Source organism: Glycine max, chromosome 3 (genome assembly GCF_000004515.6).
Source record: "Glycine max cultivar Williams 82 chromosome 3, Glycine_max_v4.0, whole genome shotgun sequence".
NCBI lineage: Eukaryota > Viridiplantae > Streptophyta > Magnoliopsida > Fabales > Fabaceae > Glycine > Glycine max.
The window spans coordinates 31,740,017-31,758,204 of record NC_016090.4 but is presented as its reverse complement, the minus strand read 5'-3'; positions in this window follow the sequence as shown (position 1 = coordinate 31,758,204).

The window sequence follows — 18,188 nt, the reverse complement described above, 5'->3', positions numbered from 1 at the left end:
AATAATAATATTTGTAATGATTCTGGTGTGTAGCATTTGGTCAATACTTTTTTTTAAAAAAAACTTTCTAATACGATTAAGACGGTTTTCCCAAAAACCGTTTTAGAATGTTCAATTTTTTTATTTAAAAAAATATATTCTAAAACGCTTCTTTGAAAAACCGTCTTAGATTTTAGACATTGTAAGAGGGTTTTTTAGAAAATCGTCTTAGAATTCTCAATGTTTTTTTTTAAAAAAAACTATTCTAAGACGGTTATTTGTCGGGAAATCTTTTTAGAATGATAGTTTTTCTAATAGGTTTTTTAAGAACCATCGTGAAAATTTTTGATTTTCCACAATGTGGGATTCAAAGACAGTTTAGAACCATCTTTGAATGTGATAAAAAAACCATCGTTAAAAGCTATTTTTCCAGTACTGAATTCTTAACAAAGAAGCTCCCTGGGGCATGGAAAGTTAGCCACCTCTTTCACCCTCGGAGGGGTTTCCTTCGATAGAGGATTGGGAAAGGCATTACTACTATATTACTTGGCAGGTTTCATCATTCTTCCACCTCGAGGGATTGATGTGGAAAGCCCGCCGCTACAACCCCTTGGAAACGTCATGCCCTACTTTTTTTTTTGTCTGGTATCAGTCCAGCTGACTGGCCTGCTTAAAACGGAGAGCTTAGCTCTGAAGAGCAAACGACGTCGCCTCAAAATGAGATGTATCAGACTCATAATCAAAACGACACACTTCATTATTTATCTGATCTTGGGCCACATCTTTCGGATCCAACTACAGAAAGAAAGACTTCTTCATATGATGGGCCTCATGTGGACGTAAGCCCATCTGCACAATCTTCTCCTCCAGCATCATGTGCTTTGGATTGCCACCACATGCAACCATGTATAGAGTTGTGAAATTGTGACCTTCTGATTTCAACTTATTGGCCACCTTATACCAATACCATATGCATACACCATGAAGGCCTGCATGGACCACCACAAAATGTTTACCATTAACATAAAAAGAGAGAAAAAAATAAGACAAGGATTACCAAAAAGTACCTCTCCTATTTACGTATCTTCAACATTTTGGCCTTGTTTTTCCTTAATTCATTGATGACTTTTGCTATTAAAAAAAATTCTTGGTCTTCTCTTATGCTTTATCTACTTATATAATGTCGTTTTCTCCTAAAATAGTTAATTGTTTAATATAATTTGATTTTATAAATAATTTATTTTCTGATTACCCCGTGTAGCACGATCTAAAAGCCTCAAATAATGTAGTATTTATATATGACACTATTACAAAAATTAGATTTAACATCGTCTGATTAACATCAGTTACAAAATTGATGTTACGATAAATACGGTGACATAATTGTAAATAATGTGTATCCATTAACATCGGTTTTCTGAAAACCTGATGTTAATGAACTAACATCAACATCAATTCTTGGAAAACTGATGTTAACATTGGTTTTCCAAGAACCGATGTTAACGTCAATTCATTAACATCGGGTTTTCAGAAAACCGATGTTAACGTATGATAAGTTAACATCGATTTCTTATGTTAACATAATTTGATTAACATTATTTTTGTATTGATAACCGATGTTGGACTTACATTTTAAAATATCAGAATGCGAGCCCTATTTTACTCGTGCTCTTTTCTTCTCCATCTATGCTTCTTCTTCTTTGCGACCGTATCTATTTGAATCTACAACCTTATCGAGACCGTGACAACTCGCCACCTTACCTAGGTACGTTTCGCGACTCTTTCTTCTTTTTAACATGTTGTATTGAATACCTAGGTCTGTTTGGGGAACTCATGCTTACTGCAAGGATCTTTGTTTGTTTCTGCTGCAATGATTTGGTTTGTGGAACTTGTGCTCACTACAAGGACTGTTTGGGGTGCTCACTTTGCAATCTATTTGGGGTGCTCACTCGTGCTGACAGGGTCTCATTTTGATTGAGGTAACTCGTGCTCACTTGTATTGAATACTTAGGTGTCCTTTGAATGCTTAATGGCTAGCTAGCTAGCTGTCTATTGTAATGTCTATAGTACCATGGCAAATGTAACAATGTTCTGGTTTTTCTTTTATTGTTGTGTGTTATGAGCTTTAGATATTTTATTAGACGTTATTCATTAAGATTGTAAGACATAGTGAAGGATTGCTTTAGATATTCTATTACTTATATTTCCATGAGACTTATCTCTAGAAAATTTCTTTTGATCATTAAGATTTTATGAAATTGTGGATTCATGGTAGGGCATCCACAGCCAAGCATAGTAAGGATTTTGCAAGACATAGTGAAGTTGGTCGGGCTCTACACTATGCAACATAATCGTGATTGTAAGTTGTGCCATGCTAATTAGGAGTAACCTTAGCAAGTGTCGCAACTAGGCTGGGGCAGGCACCCCACTCCCGTATATGATGCTAGATATCACCACTCATCATATCCCATTAACAACCTAAAGGATCATGACTAACTAATGCCTAAACATTTTTCTATTATAGGATCTAATTTAGTTCTCTTTTGTAATATCCTTCAATGTGGGATTGATACGCACATTGGCTGTTATCACCCACTACTTTACAGCCACATAAAAAGTGTGCTTTTAGGAACTAATTAAGCAATCAAAGACTAATAACATGATCAATTAATCCGTTAAAACATTCTTTAAATTGTGGCTTCGATATTGCCATATTGGTAATAATTTGGCCCCAACTCATGTGCCCAATTCTGTTTACCTTTCATTCCCTTCCAGTGAACACTGCACGGATTCTGGCACTAACATTAGACACAACAAGACTAATATCTAAAATTTAAGATACGAGAACACCATATACAAACAAAAATAGAAATTTTTTTATAAAATGAAACATGAATGACATGTAATAAAATTTTTAGGAGTCATTGTTTCATATGCTTTTTAAAAAGAAGTTAATAGAAATTAGAATAGTACCCACATTCTTATTTATTCATGTTGAATTATTCAGTTTTGATTTGTCATCTTCTAGTTGTTCCAATTTCAAATGGACCTCATATTTCTTAGTAGTAATCAACAAAGTTATGATTGATGCAGACTACTATTCATTTGCCCTGAATTGATATTAACTTCCTTTAATGCTGGTGATTGTTGTTATTATACCAAAGGTTGGTTTCTGCAATAGCACACCTACTCCTTACTGGGAGTGATGTAGTGTTGGATGATGCATTATTTGGATATGAACCTGTGGGTTTGCTGACAGAGAAGTTGTTTGATCACCACAAGTTGGTTATGTTGTCTTGTGGTCCTAAAATGTTGAGGGATGAATGGATACTAGTGCCAAGAGTGTTGATAGCATAGTCAGAATGCATGAACTTTCTCCCTTTTGAATTAGCTAGTTTGGGGGTTGGAAAAAATCTTCTTAGTTTGAACTTATTCTTCCTGATTTTGAATTGTCATCCCCTATTGGGGCTGATGGACCTTCTTAAGGTAGGCCTCATGCACTTTTTATGCATTTATACATAAAAATTCAATTACTTAGAAAAAAAGTTCTGGATTTTGTAAATGCAGACTTCTCTTTTACTTTTCCTTGATCAACTTGCCTTATCAAGCATAAGCAGTACTCCAATCATATAGAAGCAACCCCATCTCCCCAACAAAACCTGCACCACCCAATATCATTCATCAAAAGAATAAGAAAAAATAAGAAAAAGTAATAAATTCTCTTTTCTCTGCATTTCCTTATTAAGTAGAAGCTAGCCTAAGCCACTTTGAATTTGAATGGCTTCTTGGGAGACATACATACATACATACATACAAATATATATATATATATATATATATATATATATATATATATATATATATATATATATATCATTCATCGAAAGCTAGCTTCTCCAAACCCAACCAAACTTCCATTGTTCTCACCTCACCACACCAAACAATGAAAATCTCACAAGAGAAGAAACATGTCATAGTGTTTGTTTTCCCCTTTGGAAGCCACCCTATTCCCCTCTTAAACCTTGTGCTCAAGCTAGCTCATGCCACTCCCAATAACTTGCAGTGTTGTAGAACAAAGAAGTCCCATTTTTACTTTCTTCTATTTTCTTAGCACTTGATAGGGGTAGAACACAAGAAAATGGAAAGTTAGAACTAAGTATTAACCAACCAACTATGGTATTTAAAACACCAAATTAACATAAATGTAATTCCTTTACCATAAATTTATAGATCTTAGGTTGCAAATTTGGATACTTGGAATATGTTGCAACCTCCCGTTCGTACAAAGGGTTTCAAACATTGTGATACCTACCAACCAAGCTCCACTTATCTAGCATGCTTCTATAAGACTTAGAGCCAACGAAACAAACACTGTGATACCTCTTGTTTGCAGTGGTAGTGAATTTCTTTGAGGAACTAGATCCACCCTCGTTGGTGCATGACATGAGGTGAAAGTTGAAGTGTTTTCTCTATGTTGGTTTTCTGAATCTTTCATTGCCTCTACCACCCTTGCCTTCATCAGACACAGACACAAAAGGGTGCTTGTCATGGTTGGATCACTAGTAGAAGAAGAATGGTGGGTTAGTGGCATATGTTAGCTTTGGGACAGTGGTGACTCCACCTCCACATGAGATTGTGGCAGTGGCATAAGCATTGGAAGCCAGTGGTTTTCCCTTTCTTTGGTCTCTTAAGGAGCATCTAAAGGATCTTCTGCCAAGACGGTTTCTTGAGAGGACAAGTGAGAGTGGGATGGTTGTGGCTTGGGCCCCACAGACTGAGGTTTTGGGACATGGTTCTGTGGGGGTGTTTGTGACTGAATGTGGGTGTAACTCGGTATATATAATCCCTTTTTTGTAAATTATATATATGCAGAATCTTAAACTGTATAAATCCAGTATTGGGTAGGAAAAATCATAAAGGAGATGAGATAGGTTCTTTCAAAATCCAGTATTAGGTAGGAAAAATTTGTTTATCATCCAATTCTCTTTTTTTATACCAAAATCATAACTAGGAAATAATTCAATTTTCTAGATGTCACAGTGAATTCGAAGAGGAATTTGTTATCAAGATTCAATGAAGAATTAAAGATCATTAACTATAAGTTGCACAGACATTGAAATACTCATTCTAAAGTGAAATTGATCGGGATGTCCCTAAATACTGGCTATACTTAATGTTGTTGTGTTTCAAATGAACACATTTTCAAGCAGTTTCTTGTCACTAGTTTAAGATGCCAGCATAACATTTTTTTTATAGGCTTATGTAAATTCTTCTCTCAAATAATGGGGTTTGGGCTTGAAGGGATCAGGCTCATAATATGCCTCTGGCATGTAAATTCTAGTATCATTCATTTAATTGCTCAAAACATGCCCTTATCAATTAAACTACATTCCAAACTCTACATATGTCGACATTTACCAGCTTCAGAAAGTGTATTCCCTCTTGAATAACCCAACGAACGTATTCACCGCATCATCAAATCTGTTATACCAGTAACAACAAAATATAACACACTGATCCATAGCCTGCTTTCATCCATATCATAATTAAAACACATAAGCCTGTGTAAACAAGTGTGATCTATACATAAGTTAACTCCCTCCATCTTATTGCCTCATTCGCTTACTATTTCCCATCCAAACCAAAAGTGCAACCACCACATATCTATTAAATTCATCATCATTACCATAGTAATTTTGCCACCTAAGAACCTTCCATCTAACATGGTACTGCATTCTCCATAATCTCTTTCTTCTTAGTTCTTTAATTAGAATTCACCATTCTACACTTTTCTACATTGTTGTATCTTCTGTAAACATTTTAACAAATAACAATCTATTGTAAAAAACACATTGGCCCTACACAATAGGTAGGTTCAAATTTTTTGTGATGAAGTAATGAGTTCACACATTAGTTCAACCGTAAGAGCCACAGTTCAATGTTCTGCTTTAGTACTTGATGTAGCAGTTATTTTTTTTATCGGAAAAATTAGATATTATACATATATATATATATATATATATATATATATATATATATATATATATATATATATATATATATATATATATATTAATGAAAGTAGTACAAGTGGTACTAATTTACAAACAGCCGAGCATCAATGAGAGCATACCTATGGTTAGCTAATACAATACAAGTTTGATTATTGAAAACAACATCAATAAAATGAAAACAAAGAAGAAAATCTATCTTATTTGTTTGGATAAGTTCTAGCAGACCTCATTAATTGAACAATATTTTGTTTTTTGCTTGTTATCAAATTGAACAATATATCTCACTTAGCATTGAAATATTTAATTTGTAGGCACTATTTGTCTAGTTGTTTGCATCGTGATCATGACATTCGTTGCTGGACATTATACTGATCATCATCATGGGTACGAAAGTTTTTGATAAACTTTTGATGCTTATTTTTGTTATGAATGTTTTTGTACGTTGTTGTTTGTCATTAATGTACTTTGCTTGATATACAACTTTTGTTCATCATGAGTGAACCTTAGATTCCTATTTGAGATTGAATACAATGATTATTGCGGAAAATTTGCATTAATCGTTGTATTGAATCTTGAATTGTCCGTTTGGACAATTTGGGAAGAGTCATATTTTTATGGTAGATTCATGCATTAAGGTTAAGATTATTTTGTTGAATTTGATGAAATTTTGAAACAATGCATTTCTAGTTGTTCTCTGAGTGCATACTTGATTGTCGGGGAATTAATGCCACCACTTTCATGTCGTGTACATAGAGATCAATGCGAAATATTACTGAAATTTCGTCAAATTTAACAAAATAAGATTAACCTTGATGTATGAATCTACCTAAAAAAATGTCTTCCTGAACGGGATAGGGCCACACCTTAAATGAAAAAGTGATATTTTCATGCATTGAATAACTTTCGGAGTATCACAAAGTTATTATTTAGATAGATCAATGTTGGATGAACAAAATTCGTATGAGCCCTACATATGAGAAAGGCGCCGAAGAGTTCCTACAGTTTGCCTTCGAAAGAAGCCTATTGGGCGAGGATGGAAATTTCTTTTGTCCTTGCATAAATTGTTTGAACGGGAGATGACAAATATTGAATGATATACAAGAGCATTTGTTTTGTGATGGGATTAAGAAGAATTATACAACATGGATATGACATGGTGAATTGACAGACATGTACAGTGGGTCCCAATCTGAACCATTTGATGTAGAAATGGGAGATCCCTCAGAGGATATGATTTGTGACCTTGGACAAGATTCTTTTTAGCAAGCATATGCCCCTATGTATGATACATTGCAAACTGATTCAAAGAAGCCTTTGTATCTAGGGTGCAAGAATTCCTTGACGCTGTTGTTGGCGGTGTTAAGTCTAGCTAATGTGAAGGCTAGACATGTTGCCTAAAAGTTACTATCAGGCCAAGAAGATACTGTGTTCAATGGGTATGGAGTATCATAAGATTCATGCTTGCCCGAATGATTGCATACTGTATAGACATGAATTTCAAGAAATGCCCAAATGCCCTAAATGTGGGGTATCTCGCTACAAAGTGAAGGATGATGACGAGTGTAGTAGTGACGAAAACTCAAACAATGGCCCCCCAACAAAGGTGTTGTGGTATCTTCCGATCATTCCAAGGTTTAAGCATCTGTTTGCTAATGGAGACGACGCAAAAGACCTTACATGGCATGTAAATGGGAGAAATTTGCAAATGTAAATGGGTTTGTGTTTAACTATGTCAAATTTAGTGTCTGTGCTTTCAAATGTAAATGGGTTGACAACAATACCGGTGTGCGAATCGATGATGTAGGACTTACGTTGGTAGATCTATAGAAACTTGCTTACCAGAATAACCCTTTCATCATGGCAGAACAAGCTAAACATGTATTTTATGTTTAAAACCTTTGTGATGAAAGGTGGTCAGTGGTTTTACACAGGAAAACAATTGTTGTTAATGTTGAAGATGATGATTTATACATTGATGCTTATGTTAGTCCTTTGTCCATACAAATGTCACCTAACATCATCGGAGAAGAAGAAGTTGATGAAGTTCATGCTAATCATAATGATCATGATGAAGGAGAATTAATTAACATCGTCTAATGTAATTTTCTTATTATGTATTTCATTTCAATCCATTCATTTACATAAGTTATTTACTTTTGTGATAATGTTAATTAACTAATGTTTTTTTTAGAGGCAAATGGCTACACCCCCCAGCTCTCCTCCTCTTCCTCTTACTGGTGCAGCATCATAGTTGCCATCTACCTTGAAGTGGATAAGAAAAGCCACACGACTAAGATCATTAGCGACTAGACCAGTTGGGGTAGAGAGATCGTTGGTCCATGTCGATCTTGTAACCGGGAAAGCCGACAGTCCCCACAGAAAGAAGTTAAGAACATATTTGTGGATCGTCGCACGTGATAAGGTGGATATCACATACGAGAATTGGAAACAAGTCCCTGCTGCTCAGAAGGATTTGATATGGGAGGATATTTAGGTATTTTAGTTAAATGTTGCATTTTTTTGATTGACAATCAAATTGTAATTTAGTAACAATAGAATGTAATTTTATGTTTGTCACACTGAATTTGATATCCCTGAAGCATCTGATCTAAGGAAAAAAAAAGAAAATACTTTCGAATGTGGGGGAGCGGTTGAGACAATTTAAGTCTGATTTGACGTCGAAATGGGCACTTGCAGCTGACAAGGAAACTATTGATGACACTGTATGCGGAAAGCACGACATTAGCAAGGAGAAGTGGGCCCAATTTTGTCAGACCCGCAGAGACCTTTCGTGGGAGGTAAGTTTGTGATTTTCATTATTTTAAATTGTAAATTAACTTATTGTTATACATTGTAATGATAACTTTCAATAATGTTTAATTTCTATAGGATGTGTGAAAGAAGACACGGGTCATCTAGAAACAAAACATTGTCCCTCACATGTTGTCTCGTCGGGGTTATGAATATTTAGAAAACAAGTTAATGGATCAGAAAGAAATAAAAAATTGGAGGAAGCTGCTCAATCCGAAAGCATTGACATCGTGATTGATCCTCCATCTCCCATCAGACGACACGTGAAGTGGAAGATGACCCGCACCAAGAAAACTAGGCAAATGACGTCTAAGACAACGAAGGAAATTGTTGAGAAGATTGTAAGTCACTTTCAATTATTAATTGCAATTATTTATGTTTATTGTGTGATTGAGTAAACCAATAAATGTGTTCTTTACAGGATTCGTTGCAGGAGCAGGCCTCACAGGGTTCATTTGTCGCCTATGGACGTTAGGATGTACTGACTGCTGCCCTTGGGCGACCAGAACACCCTGGTTGTGTGCGTGCTGCTGGAGCCAATGTCACAATCAAGCAATACTTTGGACTGGCTCCAAGGACCTCCCACACGTCTTCCTCCATGGCTCCTGAAGACCAGGAGCAGCTGACGCAACAAATCATGGACCAGCTGGATGAGTTGATCACAAAAAAAATGACTCGACAGCTAATGTTATCCTTTAGCCAGATGCAGTCCCAGTTTCAGTCACAAATGCAATCACAGGGACTAACACTGCCTCCTAAGCCTTAGGTTGGTCTTTCAGTTGCTCGTGTCAGCACAAAGGAGAGTTGTGTTGATCCCTCAGGGAACGATCTAGACAGGGTGACTCAGACAAATGTGGGTTGTACATTGAAGAAAATCCTCTCTGTCTGGTTGCCCTGGAAAGACTTTATGAGGGATCCATAATCGTTCACAACATTCCTTTGTTGCATGATCAAGTCAAGGTTGGTGTTGAAGAGGTTAGAGATGTAGATTCTCCCATTCCTGTATCCACTGAAGAGGTTAAGTTAGTGGGGCAGGCACTTAACACCTTCCTTGCTTGGCCGACACATCTTGTCAAGCATTTATTAGAACATGTATTCCAGTGTCATTAAATACTTCTTTTTTCAATTAAAATGTTCACTATAATTAAATTATGTTAATTAACTGTGTTGGATAAATAGGAAGCTGTGGGACTGGCAAAACCTGCAGATAAGCCAGATCATGATGCCGATGATCCCCTATATCTAATGACATTGACCATCCCACAACTTTTTCTGAAGTTGTTGTAGGTTATGTGGGATGCTACCGTGTTTGTGGTGTTTAATGAGAACTTCCCCTTGTACATAAAGCATGAAGATCTGTCTGAAATAGCACACGGTGGTCAATGTCTCAACATCTTTGTTATATAGTTGTGGATTTTGTAAGTCAGTTTACATTATTGTTTATTACCTAACTTATTGTTTTACATTCATACATAATTTACTTTATGTTAACAACAATAGGCATATGACTGAGACAAGTATGCAAGCAGGGAATGCCGATGTGTATGGATTCCTCGAGCCACAGTTCATCCAGAGATCTGAGCAATCGTAATTTGAATCAGAAAGTTATATTAAGAACTAGATGCAGAATTCAAAATGGGATGTGTACCTAGGAGCCTAACTGAATGGGTAAGTTAAACTGTATAAATGAATTTAAATAATGTACAATAGTACAATAACCTATATTGGTCTCCACTGTAGTGCACATTGGCAAATGGTCATCATTTTGCCTAAGGAAAATGTTGTCATCTAGTTTTGTTCGTTGCATAATAGGCCAGGCAACTACCTCAATGGAATAATTAATACGTCAGTGTTGTTTTTCAATACATTTGCATTAGCATTAGTTGGGAACATCAATACTTTAATTGTACAATAAGCATCCATGTTCGTATTCAATAGTGCTTTGAAAGGACTTGACGATACTCCACAACGTAAATCCAAGGCTGCTGCTAAGTGGATTATTGTTAAAGTAAGTCATTTAAACAATGCTTCTAGTTATATTTTAGTATTGTGTAGACTAATTTGCACTTAGTGTTGAATATTTAAATTTCATAATGTATTTAGTGTAATAGACAAAAAGGAAGCACTGAGTGTGGGTATTACGACATGCACTGGATGTTAACTATAATCTTAGGAAGTTTCAACAATAATTGGGAAACGGTAATTGTTTAACTCAAACAAATTTCATTTTGTTATGATTGATATTATATTATTAACTTATGTTTTATCATATTATGCAGTATTTCAATGATGCTAGACCATTGAAACCAGAGAGATTGAAGATGTTTCACATCTAGTGGGCAAAGTATTATTTGAAAGGTAAAAATGAAACCTAGGATGTTTAGGCAATTTTGTAATTGTAGCTTACTTTACATTTTTTACAATTCATGTCTCTTTAACATTAAATATTCTTGTAATTCATAGTAATTAATAAATTTCTCATGGAATTTCTGGTAAAAACTGTTTCAAAATAGAATGAAAATTATATGTTGTGTGGTTTGCTTTTAAAATTTCCAGGTTAATTTTGGGGTTATTGAAAAACAAATAGCATATTAAAAAAAATTCCTAAAAACAACATCGATTTTTTTAAAAAGTCGATGTTAACTACCACTAACAACATCAGTTTTTTTAAAAAACGATGTTAACTACCACTAACAACATCGGTTTTTTAAGAAACCATTGTTAACTTATTACCAGCAACATCGGTTTTTTAAAAAATTGATGTTAACTTATTACCAGCAACATCAGTTTTTTAAAAAAACGATGTTGATATGAAGATATATAACTCTCTTTTTTATAATTCTTATTATATAACATCGGTTATTTAAATAACAGATGTTATATTTTTACATTAACATCGATTTTGGAAAACCGATGTTATCAATAATACTTTCAACGTTGGTACTTTCAACATCGGTTATTTAACCGATGTTAAAAGTCCTTAATAACCGATGTTAAAACCCTATTTTCTAGTAGTGTGAGTAGCTCATTAATTAGAATGGAAAACCTTACCAAATTAATTTACAACTTATCATGTTCTTTCTTATTCTCTCTCCTCTCTTTCATTTACTTTGTTGGTTGTTGAATTGGGAGAGGATCCAATTTGAAGAAATATTCGAGCATCAAGTGGCTAATTATTTTTCGTTGAAATCATTCTATAGTCTTATTTTATATTCATATCATTCTTTTATTTTCAGTAGATACCATTTGGATAAAGTGGTGTGACGATATCTATTTTTTGTTACAGGAATTAGTTTATTGCAAAGTACAACAATACTTAAAATTATCACGATAAATGAAAGTAAATTTTTGTTACAGACGTGCAAATCTCTACAAAAACATCATAAACTGAGAATTTTATATTTTTAAGAATAAAGTAAACGCCATTACATGACCACTAATAATAAAACAAAAAAGGAAGTGTTTCAATTGTAATGAGTTTCTCGAGGAAAAGAAGAAAAATCAATGAAAAAGGTTGAAACTATACATTCCACGATGAAATTCACTTTGTTTTTCACCGGGAAGGAGTAGGCTACTTTGTCATTGCTTTTGTATCTCTTGGTTTCTCTTTCTTTTGCTTTTTTCTACTACTACTTCTACACAACACAGGCCTCTGCGACTTTGGGTAATAGGCGTCGTCCAAGGGTTAGGCTTTATGCCCTCGGAAATAAGCGGGCCATGGCAATCTAGATGGCGGAGTTGACTTATCATAAGAGGCAGAGACAGAGACGGAGGAGAGGGACCGTTCAACCACTCTTTCTCTCTCTTTCTGCATGTTTATTTTTTCTCTCTATCATCATTGAAGACCTCGATGGCATTGGAAAGAGGAGAGAGGGCATAGGAAAGAGGAGAGAGAGAAAATGAGAACAAGAAGAAGAGAACGAGGCAGAGGAGAGGAACAACCGTGCACATTTCAAAGTTAAAATTGCCCACATTCAAACACAGTTCTTGCGAAATCACCTTCGAATACTACAACATGACAATAGTTTTTCTAAAACCTTCGTCGTATCGTAGTATTCAAAGACAGTTTCACAAGAATCATCTAATTGAAATGTTGACAACAATTACAAAATTGTCGCTATGTTCAAAATGATGATTGTTTTTGGACAATTGTCATCAAGTGTGTGTCGCAAAAACATGCATTTTTAGTAGTGATTGAGGAGTCATATGTTTTGTATAGTTCATAGATAGAGTTTACATATTAAAATATTTTTTGGCTTGGACCTCCTAACTGACTTTTCAGAATCTCTGTCTTTTTATTCTATTGTTTAACTTGAGTTTTTTTGTAAACTTGAACGATCTTATTTTTGAGCTGAAAATATTTCTAAGAAGTTTTATTTAGCAACAGTGAAGCGAATGAAATTGATTTACTTACGATTTTATTGAATAAAATTGATTTAATTAGATTCCGTGTTTTATATATTTTTCTCATTTATACTCATATTGGGGGTAAAGGGTGTCACATACAACCTGTAATAATTTTTTTATAACAAATTATTATTGTTACTATATTAAAATAAAATCTTTAATGACACATTATTCATGATTTAAGTATTTCTTATTTTATGAGGCACGTACTTGTGATTTAAGTATTTCTTACTTAGACATTCACTTGTGATTTGATGAGACAAATGTCAATAAACCTACACTTTTTCTAATTTAATAAAACGTATTTCATAAGTAACTTTTAAGGACCAAATGCAAAATTGATAGACTAAATATATTTTATTCTATTAAATAATATAAATAAATGAGTTAATTACGTCAATCTCCCATGAAATTTGTTCTTATTACACTCAATATCATTTTGTTTTAGTACTTCCTTTATATACAAGACTCGGTTACCTAGTTCATCAAGATTAAAAAATATATTTAATTTAATTATAACAATAATTTAGTCTTAAATTTATAATTATTTTTAAAATTATTCTTGTCATTAATACTTTTATCTCTTCTAATGATTTCTTGATACATTCTTTTTCTTTTTTTTAATAAGAGATATTTCTAATCTAAAAATAATTAATATAAAAAATATTATAGATTGAGTCTAATAGAAAGAAACAAGCATCATCTCAAATTTGATAAATAAGAACAGAGAGAGTAGAATATTAATTTGATCCCTTGTCTTAAACACTCTTTATGTTCCATTAACTTATTTAAAAAATAGAAAACAAATAAAACATGATACTATGATATTCCAAATTTACCCCTTTGAATAACATTGATAGATTAGGGTGTTGCTGGTGTTCATTTCTTTCATTGAAATCCTTCTTTGGCTGCATACTTCTTCATCATCCTCCATTCCATGACTAATTTTTATGGAGTCTGGTGTCTTTGATTTCGAGAGTCCCAACATTACCAATCAAAAATGATTGCAAGGGGTGGGCTTTCATGAGTCTAGTATGCTTATTCTGCTTCATGGCATGGATGGTTTAAGTTTTGGCAACGTAAAGAATGTTTTGGGTAGCAATAACATAACAACAATGTGTTGAGTTTAATTAACGAGGAAGCTATCCAATTCATGTTTGGTAGTGTTTTTTGTCATTAAGGCTGACCAGATTTTAATGAGTAAGACATGGTGTTTTTGGGAAAAAAAAAAAAGTTCATTAAAGGTCATGTGTGCGGCACATGACTCGTTCCAATTAAGGATCTAAACGACATTTAGGTGTAAGGGGGACAAGTGTAACAACTAGTGAAAAACTAGGGATTTTTTAGGAATAAAAAAGGGAGGGATATGAAGGGCAATAGACTAAAACATTAAGGATTGGTGTAATTAACTCTAAATAAATTGTCAAATAATATAATATTTTTATTTTTCTATCAATTACGCATGGATTTATCGTGACACAATTATTATAAGGAATCAAACTATTAAGCAAAAAACTAATAATAAAGAATCAAATTACAAACATGTGAAACTTAGGTAACTTACCCGTGGAGTAATGCTCCAAACTCTAGGTACTAATACATTTAAACTAAATTATATTTTTGCTCTATATAATTTTTGACAACATCCTCTCCCATAGTATCAGAGTACAAGTCCTTGGATTTTTAACAATATCACCTTATTTATAAGTCAAGATTAAATCAAAATTACAATTTCAGGATTCTTTTAGTGGCTCACATTTGGTGAGTTGTTGGATGCTCATGGTGCACAAATTGTTAAATGTGGCCACCTTGTGATGAAATTTTTCCTAGGAAATTTATTTTAAATTGTGTTTATATATATATATATAATTTACATCATGATGCTCAACATTCATTCATTTAGCATAAAAGTATATAACTGAATCTTGGAAGGTTATTTAACAATTGTCACTTTATTTATAAGCAAAGATAAAATTAATTTAAAATTATAATTATAGAATTCTTTTAGTGGCTCTAAACTGACCCATTGTTGCCGGCTCATGTCACAAATATTTTCAAATATTTGGCTACCTACTGATTGATGGAATATTTCCCAAGTAGACTATTTTTTATGCTTAAATTTAATGTATATTTCCCTTTTCAATTAACAATTATCAGAAATAAATTTTATTTTTGTATAATTTGCTTATGGATTTACCATAGTTAGAGATCAATTTTTCAGTCATAATGACTTTAAAAAATTTATATTTAATTAGAGACTACTTTTTTCTCTCAAAATAAAATATAATTGTAAATTAATATTTTTGTCATCATTAGTTCATTAGAGAGACTATTTTTGTCATCCTCAAACTAAAATATAATTATAGATTGGTTTTTCAATTTCTAATAAAATTATAATTAGAAATTGATTTTCAGTCACAGTTAAGTGATTTTAAATACTGATTTTTTAGTCTCTAATCTATAAACATTACATATAAGTAAGAAAGACACACAAATCTGATGTGTCTAGATTTTAAGTTGAACCTGACGTCAAATGCACTTGTGTGATTTGCTCGTGTCTCATTGATGAAGATCTTTGAGTGTTTACCCTTTCTATTTCCAATAAGCGGTATTAGAGTCAATGACTGGACTAGGTGACCGTACTGGCTCAGATGAGTATAATGGAATTGGCAATGGATTCAGTCATGGAAATCCTTTGTATCGAAAGTCTTCATGATGGTGGATCCATTAATGATAATCAAAAGTCTTCCTGACAGCATGAAGGTCGGGCAACATGTTCTGTTATGTGATCTAATGGCAGTGTAATTAGTATATAAAGCATGCCAACATCAATGACTAAGGTTTAAGGGCCTAATGACAAATAGCATACTGGCAGCCACGATTAAGCTCTAAGGATTACTTTTGAATACTCATGGATTCAAAAAAGTTTTTGCTTGAGGAGGGAGCATACCATTTGTAAGAGACTTACCCCAAAGGACAAGATTGTTAAAGTACAATTTGTAAATTGAAGGTCAGGTCCCATAGTAGAAAAGGAAAAGTTGAGCCATATATATGTGAGAAATAGTCCCAAATATAATGTCTTATGTGTCAAATCTACTTGTGTGATTTCTCTTTTGGCCCATTAGTGAAGATATCTCTTGTGTTTTAGCCTCCTTGTATTTCCAATAGTTATTGACCATTATAGGACACTACTCATTTTTGGTCATTTATTTCGGTGTCCCATTGGGGGCATTTTTTGTGTTTGGAAACTTTACATTATAGATTTTTTTTCTTATTCATTTGAAAAGACTTTGTCGTATGTACAAAGGGAGAAAAAGCCAAAAATCTCACCCTAGCCAGGATGTTTACCAAAGAAGGATCATTTTAAAAAAATGAGTACAATTTTTGTGAGTTGCCAAATGTTCTATATCATCTTTTGAATTTCTTTATTCTGTTATCCTTCCCTTTTCATGGGGTAGTGGGATTTTTTGTTGAAGTGGTGGTATGAGAAATGGATAATGTTTGTGATAGTAGTGACAAAAATGGAGTGTCGGGGTCTTGAAAGCAAGTGGTTGGATATGAGGATTGTAGAGGCGTAATGGTTGAAGATTAGATGGTGGGTTTTGTCAAAGATTTGACAGTGTTTTGTGAACTTTCATATTTTTGTTGCCTTTCACTTTTTGTTGGGTGGCGCATTTTGGGTTGTTTGGTTGTACAAAAAAATGGTAGTGTTTGTGATGGTGGCAATGATGGGTTGTGTGGGTTGTTGAAGGAAGTGGCTAGATACTGTTTTTTTTAACAAATTTTCAATTTTGATAGATTATTTTGTTGTTTGAAGTAGTTTATTTGGCTTTTGAGGCATGTGTATTTCAAGTCGAATAGTTGATTGATGATTTAAAGGTGAGTTTGTTTGAAGTTTTGACAGTGAATTTGATTTTTTTTTATCTTTATAACTATTTTATTTTAAATAGGTTTTCTTTATTAAATGTTTGATTAGTTTTGTAAAATATTTAATGTTTCATTAGTTTTGTAGAACAACTATCTGAAATATTTTTTCCCTAAAACATCTATCAAATGGAACTAAAGGAGCATAATAATTCTCATTTTATCACAGGCAAGTTTTATTTAAAATAAGATTTTATAAGTCAAGCAATTACTAATGGCTACATGATACCTAAATTTCATTTCATGATGTTCGTGTGTCTTTTGTCAAATTAATAAACACAATTGAATACTTCATTTTGTATTATTTAAAATATTTAATTTCTATTTTCATATACTTAACAATATAGTATAAATTAATAAAAAAAATTATATTTTATAGTCAAAACTAATGGTAAATATAGTAGTGATATATAAATACATTATACAAATATGATTTTGTTGTTAAATAAATTAATAATTTATCAATTAGAAATAAAATTATTTTTTGTTATTAGGTACATAATGATGATATACAATGTTTTATATTAATTTTTACTTTTTAAGTTAATAAAATCTTTATTTTATTCAATTTTAGAAAAAAAATTAAATATAAATACATGGATTTGTAATCCTAAATTGTCTTTGATTCTTGCTGTTGTGTTTTTTTCATTATTTACTTTTTTAAACAAATTAGTTTTTTTATCATTTTTTTATTGTTGGGTGTGAAAATTTGTACAAAATGATTAAATAGGGGTAAGCAAATAAACCCAACCTAACCTAAAATCAAAAAAATTGAAAAGGTTCATTTTGGGTGGGTTTCGGTGAGTATACGAGTTTGATGGGTTGTAAAAATGGGTTGAAACGGGTTTTATTAGGCAAGCCAGGGTTGGAATTTTGACACATTAGTAATTGAATTTGATCACACTTTGTTATTGAGCCCAATACAACACATAATCTTCTCCAATATGTAAACCCAAATCACTTACACTTCACAACCTAAACATATTCTCCCTAAGGAGCCTTAGCTGTCACACCATTTTCTCGCTTCTTGCTATGTGAGTCTAAATGTATTGC